This window comes from Ammospiza caudacuta, chromosome 14 (assembly GCF_027887145.1).
Source record: "Ammospiza caudacuta isolate bAmmCau1 chromosome 14, bAmmCau1.pri, whole genome shotgun sequence".
Classification (NCBI taxonomy): domain Eukaryota; kingdom Metazoa; phylum Chordata; class Aves; order Passeriformes; family Passerellidae; genus Ammospiza; species Ammospiza caudacuta.
Genome location: NC_080606.1, coordinates 8,058,239 through 8,071,098, shown reverse-complemented (window position 1 = coordinate 8,071,098; position 12,860 = coordinate 8,058,239).

Sequence of the window (12,860 nt, the reverse complement as noted above, 5' to 3'; positions counted from 1 at the left end):
AAATCAGCTTTCTGCACTTCCAGGTTGTTGACAGTATTCCAGAAATAATCATGTTGCTGTCTAGCCAGGGAAGATTGATGCCTATCTGTGCTGACATACCTGCTGATGCCTCTTCTCCTCAGGTTTCCATGATTATGGTTTGACAGTCAGTTTAAAAGTTCTCTCTTCCCTGACAAACTGTTGGGCTTCACTTCCTCCTGCCTCTTCCCTGCTGATAAAACACCTTCACATTGTCCCCTTCAGCACAGGGGTTTTATGAGCTCCCTCTCTCAGCAGCCTGTTTTTGGAGGAGCTTTCTGAAGGAGCTTTGTGGGTGCTGTGGTGCTCCTCATGGTGCAGAAGGGTTTTCTCCAAGCTCCCCTGAACCATGGAGCAGCACCACAGCTGGGCACTGCTCACACCTCCTGCCAAGGTGACACAGGGACATGGGTGCCACAGCTGCTCTCACTCACACAGGAGGCTCAGCCATGCACAAAGTCACTGTTTCCCTGCTGCCCCTGCCAGAGGAGGATGGAGGGGTCTGTCCCCAGAGCCCTGTCCTTGCCTGTCCCTGCATGACAGAGCTCATGGTCACCTCAGCAGGAGCCAAGAGAGTGAACCTGGAGCAGGGGAGATGCCAGAGCTGCACATTGCCAGCTTCATTCTTCTACCTGTAGATGGCATGGATATACCTTGCTATCTCCAGCAGCTCTGCGCTCCTGCTCACGTGCTTGGCAGGCAGCGTTCTGGAGATCAGCACTTTTCAACATGCAGCACTATCTAGTGGGTGAAATTACCTCCCACTGACGATCCAGGACACCTAAATAAAGTGTCTCTGTGGAACACCAATGCCTTTAAGGGCAGTGAAGGTATTACTCAAGTGAGAAACAGCTGTAGGGACTTTAGTGCAGTGACATCTTTATGCAGTGATTTCCCATGGCACATGGAGTTGTCTGCAGAGTGAAAAACAAAACCCGACACACTTGCAAAGAAGCAAACAACCAGAGAAAGCCATCTGAGCAGAATCCAAGCTACACAAAGTGTAGGACAGTGTGCCTGTGAACATCACCCACCAAGACATCCCTCAGCAAATACTACTGCTGAGACAAGCTGTAGGAGGCTGCTCTCAGCAGGAGCTGCCTAGCTGGCTGAATTTGCTACTGTGCCTGTGGAGCTTTGGGCTGCTGCTGCAAAAAGGATTTCAGTCCCTCAAGGGTCACAGCAGTGCTTAGTAAGAATGACAGGGAAAAGTCAAAACATCCCAGTAAGTGTGACTGCCAGGAGAAGGAAGCACCTTTGCATTTTTGTAACTCTCTCCCTCCCCCTCCCTAATTTAACCAGTTCAGCACCTTTGTAAATCAAACCCACGGCATCTCCCTTTAGGCACTCCTGAAAAGTTTATTCTTAACTAAAAAATGCTCAGATTTTTTTTTTTCCCCCAAAATGTTTTGACGTTTTTGGCATTTGATTAAAACAAGGGATTTACTCCCTGCAGAAAGCAAATCTCAAACAGAACTTAAAACCTTCAGTGAGAACGCCCACAAAAGTGATTCAGTGTCTGCAGGGAGCTGGGGGTTATCTGTACAAACCTGCTTGCTGCAATGCCCGTCCTCTGCAGAAAAACAATAATGATAATTATTTGGGGCATTTTAGCTGCAGTGCTCAGAAGCCATTCCTGCAAAGGCTTCTCTCTCACATGGTGCCATCAGCACCTGCTTGCAATGCACCACTGTGAGTGTGTGGGCAGGACTGTGGAGAAGCAAAGGCAAGTAATTTGTGTGTGCAGCTACCTAGGACACTGCTTAAAAGACACAACAGAAACCCTGCACATAACTTAGTACTTCTCACAGGCATTTCATTAAAACTCCAACATTTTCTCCTGTACTAAGAGCACCAAGCAGCTTTTGGTCCTCCCAGCTGCTGACTTGGACAAGCAACCTGCCCTTACAGCAACAGCTGTTTGCTGGGAGTGTATCCTCATTTTACCTCTCCCATACCTGAGCCTAGCTCTGCTAGCCATTGTTGGGCATATAAATCACACACTCTTTTGGAAATGAAAAAGCATTTGGAATCTGGACTGACTTCACACTCTGGACATGCCAAAAGTTAGAATTATTAAGTTGGCATAAGAAACAATAAGCATTAAATCATGTCTGCATTAGGGACAAGGGTTCACTCTGAAAGAACTACTGCTCTGTTATTTTATTTTCTCATTCTTTTTAGAGTTGAGGAAGGGAGGGATGACAGATTTAAAAAAATTACATTGAGGACAATATTTTAATTGCAGCTTTTAAATTTTAAGCTTTGCAAACACACCCATATTCTTCAATGGGTTTGAGAAATGCTGACCTTCATTCTTAAGTGACTAAGATATCTTGTTCACATTCATAAAAATCCTGATTCACTCTGTAGTGTGAGCCACAATGGACTGTGTTTATCCTTTAAAAAGATCAAATGAAGCAACTGGCAATGCAATTAACTTTCTTTTAATGCATAAGAAAATATAGAGGCAGTTTCCCTGCAGTGATACCACACGTATTTAGTACCCTGCACCGAAATTCAACCTTGTTTAAAATAGAAAGCCACATGGAGAAATGAGAGTGGAGCACAACACCCTGTTACAGACCTGTCAAATATTCAGGGTGGTTTTTTCAGTCAAAATGTTTCAGTTCAAATCAGAACACTAAAGGACAGTGCCAGAAGCAAAGTTTCATCTTTTGTACTTAGATTTTGCATCGATTTAATCAAGATAAATTAGCACTGCCTGATAATTTACTACATCTGAGGGTTCCATAAACACCTCCAGCTTGTGTTGTGCTATGCAAATTATTAAATGAAGATAGAAATGAAGGCAAACCTCTCCAAGTTCTAAGTACTGAAAAGAATAAATTTGATCTTAGCTCTGTATTTTGGTGCTTGATTTCTCAACTTTTACTATCAAAATAATCTTCCCCTCCATATTTAAAAATCACACCAATTCTCCAATTCTGTGCCTCCTAGAGGTAAGTGATTGCACAATCTGTCCTCTGCATTTATTTAGCTGACAACATATTCACTGTTCAGAAACTGGCAGAGGGAGTGCCTAAGCCACTGTCCCTCATACTGGAGAGGCTGTGGCACTCCACTGAAGCTCCCAGTATTTATAAAAGGGAAACATAACCCCCGTTTTCAGAAAGGTAAAAAAAAAAAAGACACAGGGAACTACAGGAACAGTGAGTGTCACCTTGGTGTGCCTCAAGGCCATGGAGCAGGTGCTCCTTTCTGTGCCAAGGCACATGGAAAATAAGGAGGTGATTGGTGACAGCCAACACAGCATCACCAATGGCAAATCATGCCTGACAAATTGTGGCCTTCTAGGATGGGGTTACAGCACTGGTGCACAAAGGAAGAGCAGCTGGCATCTACCTGGACTTGTGCAAAGTGTTTGACACTGTCCTGCACAGCATCTTGGTTTCTAAATTGGAGAAACATGGATTTGCTGGGTGTGATTGGTCTGCTGGAAGGTGTCCCTGCCCATGGCAAGGAGTGTGGGACTGTATTATTCTTAAGGTCCCTCCAAACAAAAGCCATTCTGTGGTTCTGTGATTATTTATGCCAAGTCTTCATCTGGATCCACTGCAACCAGGAACAAGGTGCCTTCTGTCCTTCAGCCCCATCCCAAAACCCACATTTCAAACATGTTTGGTCAAGTTGTCCTATCATTCCCTTAACAGAACTGCAAAAATACAGGGGTTTTGATCAATGAGCTGTTTTTAGTAAGGTACAGAGAGTCCTTTGGGTTCAGCCATTCCCCATTGCTGCACATTCTCTACCCTCAATGCAGTTATACCAAAACAACACAAACTGTTGTGCTAAGGGCACAGAAGGTCTTGAGTGCTTGGGGTGAGCCAAGCAATCACTCATTTGCCTCTTAGTCACACTCAGTTATTTGGTTGTTTACAGCTGTATACACAGGGCCAGCCTGGGACTCCTGAGGAGCTGAATAGGATGGGCAAGGCTGATATTTCTGTTATCAGGGCCTGCACAAGGGGGGCAGCTCACTCCTGACCTCTAACACCTAGCCATAGCCAAAGGGATGCCAGCATCTCAGCCTAAATAAATCTGTGGGCAGCCAGGGACAGGCATTGCCTCCTCAACTACCACACACAAGTCAAAGTCTTCCCTAAAAGTAATGATCTAAAAAATCTCCTACACTCAGCTTCAGGCTGCTGTGAAGAAATAACATTAATCCATGGAAAATAAGTGTCAAACTTGGAACACAAGCACCCTTACAAAGTTGATAAGCTAGAGTTGCAAGAAAAATAGAAGCTTAAAAAAACTGCCTTGGGAAAGTTGACATTGGCATTGATCACCAATGCCCCAAATCAAGAGAGAGCTGTGAAGTCCATGAGCCTCTGAAGAGCTCTCTTTGCACAAGGGTCTGTAAAACAGGACTTTACAAACAGCACTTTTTACTGCACCTGATCATTCCTGGGTCCCACAGCAGAAAAATGTGGCTGGAGAGAGAAACCACCAGGCAACAGTTTCTGTTCCACTTTCCCTCACACCCACAGCATCATTCAGTGCTGACTTCTGACAAATGGAATGCCATGGGTGTTCCAGAGGACTGGAAGAAAATAGATGGCCAGAATAAGCAGATGAACATCAAACCATAATCTTGCATGAACCCAAGCAAAAACACAGATAGGCTAATGTGCCACATAAACACAAAAGAATGAAGATTATAACATAACAGAATGTCCCATCAAGATAACTGTGCTGTGAAAGTCTCAGCTCTGGCTGATAGAGATGACCCTGCTGGTTCAACATGCTTCTGTAAGGTTTTCTACTCAAGGGAGTGACTTTAAGCCTGCTGGTGTTGCAGGACAATATGGCCTAAAGTCAGCCCTATGGATACACCAATGTAGATCACAGTTACCTGAAAGACCATTAATTGATGAACCCCAACCAGCAGTTGTAACATTATAAACCCACTCACACTGCAAGGGGAGCTCAGGCAAGTCCCTCTTGATTTCCCAGCAATGAGGAGATTCACAGGGACACCAACAGCTGCAGGTAGCTGGAGCCTCGTTAGGTCTGTGAACCCCTGGCCAAAGAATGACATTAGAGCTGAATTTAAGATAACATGTTTAAAAAGTGATACTTGATCCAATCCTTCCGCAGAAAAAGGACATTCATCTGTCCTTCTGCAGGAAAAGGACATTCATCTGTCCCTCCCAGCTTTGTTGCCAATGGAGGAGCTTCTACAGAGAGTTACTGGCTGGCTTCTCTTCCTAGAGATGTGTTGGACAAAGGGCTGAGTGGGTTCTCTCCTTGCCAAGCCCATTTTTTTACCTCCTCTCCTTTTACCTGAATATACAAAACCCCACTGGGACCAGTCACCCTTCTAATTGGTGATAATACGGCCCTTTATGGAATTCCTGTGTTCTCACACTCAAACTGTGCTTGAATCCTGCAAACTCTTTCAGGATAAACTCAATGCACAGACTCTTCTCCACCTTCATCTACCCAACATTGTCATCTGGGTGGTTGTTCCATGTCTGGATCACTAACACTGACTTCCTTCTAGCTTGCAAAATATGATCTTGCCCTGCATACTTCTGCAGAATAGGATCTGACAAGGGTTGTTAACTTCTACACATATTCCTACTCTCATTTCCAGGTTTATAAACTAGGGGGGAGAAAGGTAAAAAATTTCCCAGTCATACCCAAATGTCCTCCTCTACTCACATAAGCCTGGCCTACATCAAAGTCCCACTGGAAGCTGAGAGCAAATTCAAAGGAAGAACCAGTTTTACCAAAAGAAGAAGGTGGCCAGTTAAATCTAGTTAACATTTTTTAAAGTAGCAATTCTTGGCCTGGAGCAATTTTATGCCTAGCCTGGAGGCTCCTGTCCTTATCACAGCAGGACAGCACAATGGTAGTGTTTTAGAAAACACAGCAAGAAACAAAGATGAGCCACGTAAATACAATGTCCTGGACACCAACCAGTGCTCCACACACCTGTCCCTGGCACCTCTCTTATGGCAGCATTCCCCTGTCCCCACCTTCCTCAGGCAAATGACTTTTTCCAAGAAGTCCTGATGAATTTGCACCTGCAAACCTGCACTACACCTTCAAATCTGGAAGATGATATTTCCCTTATGCATAGTCCTGGTAGCAACAAAACACATTTTATTTACCCACAGCAAGCCAAGAGGCAGAATTCAGACCCACTACTGTGGGAGAAAGCAAATTCAGCACACAATTTCAATTACTTGGGTTAGACAACTGATTTCCATTACTGCTAATGGGATTTATGCATCCATTCAACTGAGCATGGTACTGAAAATCTGCTCCTCATTCTGACCCCAGACGTTTCTCTTCCCATATAGCTTGAAAAGAATAGGATAAAATGCAAATAAAATGAATGCTGTGTTAACCACTGTCTTAGCTTTGGGCCATTAGCAACGCCTCTGCCTCTCTGGAGTGCTCATTTTATTTTCAATACACATCTCTCCCACAGCAGTGATGAAGCTGCTGTCCCAGGTAGTCTGTCTGCCCTGGGTTTATGTGCTGCCTGTACTGGCAAGTTCTGGTTTCACTCCTCTTCTTAGAGCTATGAAAGCTCAACTGCTCTGAGATCCTTGGCATTGTCAGACATCTTCCAGAACTTGATCTTTCATTCCTGTTGAATTAACCCTGCATGGGGAATCTCTCCCCTCATCTGTTTCCTACATGAGGGCACAGGTCTGGAGGAACAGTCACCCCCAGGAAGTGCTTGGATGAAAAATCTGCTCAGTAACACTGTGCTGTCCCTAATGCTCAAAAAGCACACAGTCTCATTTTTTCAGTGGTAAGAAACAGTTAAAATGTGAATTGCAGCAATGAAAATGAGAATGTCAACACCTCTTTGTCTCTTGGATGATTTCCAGACGCGCTCGGTTTATTTAATAAGAAACCATGACATGGCCACCTGTTTAACCAAGTCTCTGCAAGCCTCTTGCTAACCTTTGCTTTTCATTTTTCTTAAACAGTTTATAGACACAGGAGGGCTCTGTCCTAACCAAAGTCTTGGGGCTTCCTGGTAGTTTAAATGAAAAGGTCAACATGAGGAAGGAGTGATTGTGTGCTGAAGCAGGAGGTAAAGCTTGCAGGAGCAGCATCCTGCACGGGATGAAGCACGGAGGGATGACACCAAGGAAATTCTAGAGATTTTATTCTTTTTGCTCAGTTTGGTTGTGTTTTCACAGCAATGAGTCTGTGAAGCAGGTACTCTGGTAATGGAGTACAAGGGGATGTTAGGATTTATGTGTTGGACACAATGGTTACAGGTGAAATTGCATGGAATCACAGATCCCTACAAGAATCTCCTGTGGGGATGGACTCCCACATCCCTGCTGCTGACAGGAAAATGAAAAAATGTCACCATCCCTTTCTGGTTTGACTTGTCCCTCTCAGACACAGCCTTTCCCCCCTTCCAGACAGTTTGGTCATTCCAAGACCATTCTGATACCTTCAATCTCTTAAAGGCATTAAAAACTGTTTCCATTTAAATGTCACCTAAATGTCACCCAGATTAAATTTGGATTTGCAGGACACAATGTCACTGCCCACTGTAGTGAGCCCACTGTTGATAGGAGCTGTCCCCAGTGACACACATGTCAGGGAGATGATCCTCCTGAGCTGGGACATCTCTGCAGTGTTGACCATCCTACCATCTCCTCGTGGGATCTCCAGAGGACATGCAGAGACTTTCCCAGTGTCTTACAAATAACAAACTAGTGCAACCCAGCCTTAGTGCAACAATCACAGCGGGTCAATATTAATACAACACTTTAAGGGAGCTGAAAGTCACATCTCAGACTGAATGAACCTGAAATGCTACAGGCAGAGTTTAACAGCTTACAAAGTGCAGAGAAATGAAATATTTCCTGCATAAGCTTTTACTTCAGGTGAAATTATATTTTCAGGGCAACCAGAAAACCAGAAACCATATCTTTGGACATGGCATTGAGAGGAGAGGTCCCTTGCCCATATCCCAAATGTAAATGGGTTCTGGGCCCCTTGGAGAACCAACTCAGCAGCAAACACTGCAGGGCCCAAAAGAACCCCTTCACATCCAGGCTGAGCAGCTGAGCTCCCTCTGTATAAAGGAATATAATATAAATACAGGGAATTATTTAAGCCTGGACAAGGAGTCACCATAGGTGGCTGAAGCAGAGGCTAAGAAGGTTTTGCCTCAAATCCAGCTCCCCTTTGGATACTTCCAGCCCAGCAGTTTTGCTGTAGCAGAGCAGAACCCCCCCACACAACAACAGCAGGACAGCTGATGGGAGCCTTGCTCTGCTCAGTTACCTTCCCTTCATCCTTCACAAACAGTCTGTGGGTCTTGGCAGCTTTGTGACCAAGTAATAAAATAAATAAAATAATAATTGCAATTAAAAAAAAAAAAAAGAGCTGAAAGGTTGAAGGACATGGCTGAAACCAGGCTGGGGAACCTGCCTAATACAGAGTTTGGTTTGGGAATGGCAGAGACATCTGTGAGAGCAAGGTGTAACAGGTAGAGATCAAAAGAGAATAGACAAGCACAGCAAGTACAGGCATCAGATCATATTTAAGGATTAGTTCCAGGGCTGTAAAGGACTATTGTTATTGGTTTCATGCAGGTGTTAGAGATACCTTCTGCACTCCAAAACAGATTCTGTAGCAAGGGCTTTAAAAGTCTTTAGTCCTCCTCACACTCATGTCCTTTAGGTCACAGAAATCACTTTCAAGTCAGCAAGGAAAAAACACCCTGCTGTCTTCCAACAACTAAATGGGGCATACCCTAGGGCTGTCAGCAAGATTGAAAGTAGCCTCTGTGCTCTGAGAGACCATAAATCCCTTTATTGGCACAGATTACCAGCCTGATTGCTTGCATACAGATTAATGCAGCAGCATGAGTCCTCTGGGTGACTGCTGAGCAGGGAAAGAGGAGGGGGGAATTTATTTGCTGGGAAGCTTGTGATATGGATCTATCAATCACCAAAGAAAAAACCATTTCATGAACTTAATTCCAAAAATATCTTTGTATACAGAGAACAGAGAGCTGAGAAATCTACCCAGATTAAAAGAGGGAAGGAAACAGCTCTGTAGTTGCACTCATGAAAACCCAAGGTTGTGCCAGGTGCCACATCTTGTGACACCACGACACCTGAGGTCTCCCCTCCAGCTCTGGGATTTCCCACCCTACATCACTCCAGCAGTAAGTACCAATAAAAGGGAGAGCACGGCTGAAAGAGGAGAGCTAACACATGAAACAATCATTCAACTTCTTGAGAGCCCCAGCAAATTCTTTCCATTTCCATTTTTAATTCACCACTAAATACGGCGAGTTGCAGAGAGGTTGTGAAACCTTTCTCACGACAGGGAGGATGAAGGGGCAGCCCCTTCACAATCTGAATTAAGGGTGATGACAATTGATGGCTTATCACCTCTATTTCCTGCTTCTTACCCCATCCCTGCCTTGCTGGTGTGACCAGCCACAGGTGGCACAGTGAAAGCCCCTCAGCCCAGGGAGGGGTGGCACAGACATTTTCTGAAAAATGCTTTTGCGAAGATCTTTCTCCTGAGAAGCCTCAGAAAAGAACTGTAAACAATAACTCGCTGATGGCTGTGGAATGTGGTCTGGAGATGGTTTACCAACAGCTGCATCTTTGATTGGTTGCATGTGAATTGTTTTTAATTAATGGCCAATCACAGCCAGCTGTGTCAAGGCTGTGAGCAGTCACAGGATTTTATTAGCTTTCTTTTCTAGCTTTCTGATGTCTCCTCTCCCTTTCTTTATTATAGTTTTAATATGTAATTTTCTTTTAATATAATATATCAAAATAATAAATCAACCTTCTGAAACATGGAGTCAAAATTCTCATCTCTTCCCTTGCTGGGGCTGCCTGTAAATTCCAAGGGCTCCATCCTCCCCTGCCTCAAACTCCAGAGGTGCTGCTGCTGGCAGAGCACTGGGCACAGCAGTTTTGGTGCTGGGGGAGCCAGTCCAGCCTGTGGCACTCTGCACCTGGAACACAGGGATGCACCAGGAAGGTTCAGGGACCCACAGAGAGCCAAGGCAGCAGCTCAGGCTTTTCCTTCTTCTCCAAGAGGCTTCCAGGAACCAGGGACCAACTGCTCAACCAACCCACCCAGTTCAAAGACCTGTCTGATTGGTGAAACAATCCTCTGATGCTCAAGAGCAGCTCTGTGCCTGCTGGCACACAATTCAGCTTGCAGTCCCAGACCTGACCTGCCTCATGCCAACATGTTTTTGGCAGCTACATGTACCAGCCTGGCACTCCTGGGAAACAGTCCCCACATTTGAAAACTGGCCTCAGACATCAAAAATGTGACTTAAAAAGTTAGACACACAAACTGTGTTAAATTAAGACAGCAGCACTTATTTTTAATTTTTTTTTTCCTGAGCTTGGCTCTCCCTGAAATTTCTTACTAATGAAATTACTTGAGCAAATTTCTCAGGAGACAATAAACATTACAGACTCATTTAGCAAAAGGGAATTCTTCTAAGCTGAATTGACTCTCATATATTGAGATTGAGACCTGCTGCTAAATGCTTTGTCTCCCCCCAAAGAGAAGACTATAAAGCCAATAATTAACATGATGATATATTTACCAAAGAACTAGAGGGAAGAAAAATTGACATTATCTGTTCCTAAATAAATTTCAGTGTTGGGAAAACAGTCTGCTTCTATTTCTGAAGTAAATACTGCCACTTGCACCACCTGTGTTTTACCAGGGGATCACAGAACCAGAATGGTTTGGGTTGGAACAGAACTTTGGAGCTCCCAGTCCAGCCCCCTGCAATGATCAGGGACATCTCCACCCAGAACACCTCAGAGCCAGAGCCAGCCTGACCTTGAATATTCCCAGTACAATTCATTGATGCAGCTTTCTAAACACAACAGGAGCAATAACAACAACAAAATCCCAGTCATCAGCACAAAAATATTTCCAGCCATCACTTGATTATTTTTTGTTAATTATACTTTGGACTGCTGACAATATTTATCTTCTGACTTGCTACAGTTACTCTGTCTGTGCCATAAAAAAGTGACTTTTACTTGGGAGAAAAGAAAATACTATCTGTGGGAAGTGTTTTTGCCAAAAAACCAAAAATTCTTCCAAAGTAACTTCAGAATATTTGTGTTCAGGCAACAGGCCACCATTTTCAAGTAATTTGATTTAAAGAGGAAAAAATGACAACATCATAACAGCACTATCTGGATACAACCCAGTAAAGTGGATTTGATTCAGGACTTGGATGCAAAATTGGGTAGAAAACTTGAAAGGAAAAGTATTGAGGTGCTGCATTTGCAATTATTTTACTTTTTAAGTTTTCAGAAGTTCCATGCTGAGGATGGGTTAGCACAACTAATGGGGGATGCACCAATCTCCCAAAGTGATTTGCAACATCATTCTGAGGATGGAACTTTCTCCACACTGGTCCACACAAGGCAAACACATCAGGAGGTTGATACAAGATGAAAGTAAGAGGGAGGAGGAGAAGTAACAGGACTCTCACATTTGGGCAGAATTAATGGAGCCTCCTTGTCCCTGCTTTCCCCCACCCCAGGAGGGCAGGGGGAGCAATCCCAGGTCAGAGTGGCAGCACAGCCCCTCTGGCCCTGTTGGGCAGGGGAAATGACCAGGCTGCTGCTGGGGGCAAGGCAAGGAAGGCAAAGCAGAGCTCACCTGGAAGTCGGGTGCAGCCTGGGCAGTCAGTCAGGCTTTGTTCAGTGCCTGCACAGCCCTCAGGATGCCCTTCCCAAGAGCTGGCACTTGGTCCTGCTGTGACAGGGACAGCCTGACCCTGCTCAGGACAGGGAGGGGAGAGGGGACAGCCAGGGATGGGGACAGCCACAGGCTCACAGCAAACCCTTCCAGCCCAGGGACAAATCTCTCAGACTCGAGCTGGCTGAAGTTAAGAATTAAAAGGCAATTAAATTAAAATTAAGACAGTTCAGAATGAAGAGGCAATTAAAGGAAAAGCAGAGTATAAAGTCCCTGCTGAATGCAGTGGTGCTGCATGGCTGGGCTGGGACAAGGAGGTTGCACAGCCCCTCTGGAGCCACGGCACACAAAACCAGGGTGACAGAAGGGAAGGATCTGTTTGTGAGGGCTTGCATGGACCTGCCTTGCTCCTGAGCACTGACCCCTGCACACAGTCAGCTCCTGTGCCTCTGGAAGCAGAGCAGCTCTTTGATTTCCCAGAAAGTAACAAGTTGTTCCACACTAAGAGCAAACACAGCATTTGTGCAATACAGCAAAGGCTGCGGAGGGTGGGAAGAGCCCTCTCACGGAAGGATGGTGACCTTTGCTTTTATGATCTGCACTCTGAGCACACTCCCCAAACCATACAGGGAAAACCCAAGTAAACAGAAGCCAGGATGTGCTAAAAGCAAAGCAGGTTCCCTGGCAGTTTTATCAAATTCAAGAGATTTAACCTTTTCTTTCTCTTGCTCTAAATTATTCTGAAAACAAAACCATGACTCCTAGAAATTTGTGTACCCATTTTAACATGCAAGGGTGCCACAAAAGGCTGTGTTCATTTTTGATGTAATTAGAGGGATGCATTTCTTATTCCTTTTTGCGTTTTCAGCCATAAACACCAAGTATGACCAGAGCTCTCCCTGGTCCTGCTCTGCAGCTACAGGCCAGCCCCCAAGCCCTGCAGCTCGAGCTCTTCACGTGTGCCCATGCCACCAGTGGGGCGCCTGGAGCCTGTAGCCATGAGATTTTCTGAAAAATCTTTTCCTTAGGATTTTTTCTCCTGAGAAGCTGAGTGGCCTCAGGAACAAAATGTAAACAATGATTATCTGCTGCTGTGGAATGCAACAGGTGCATCTGTG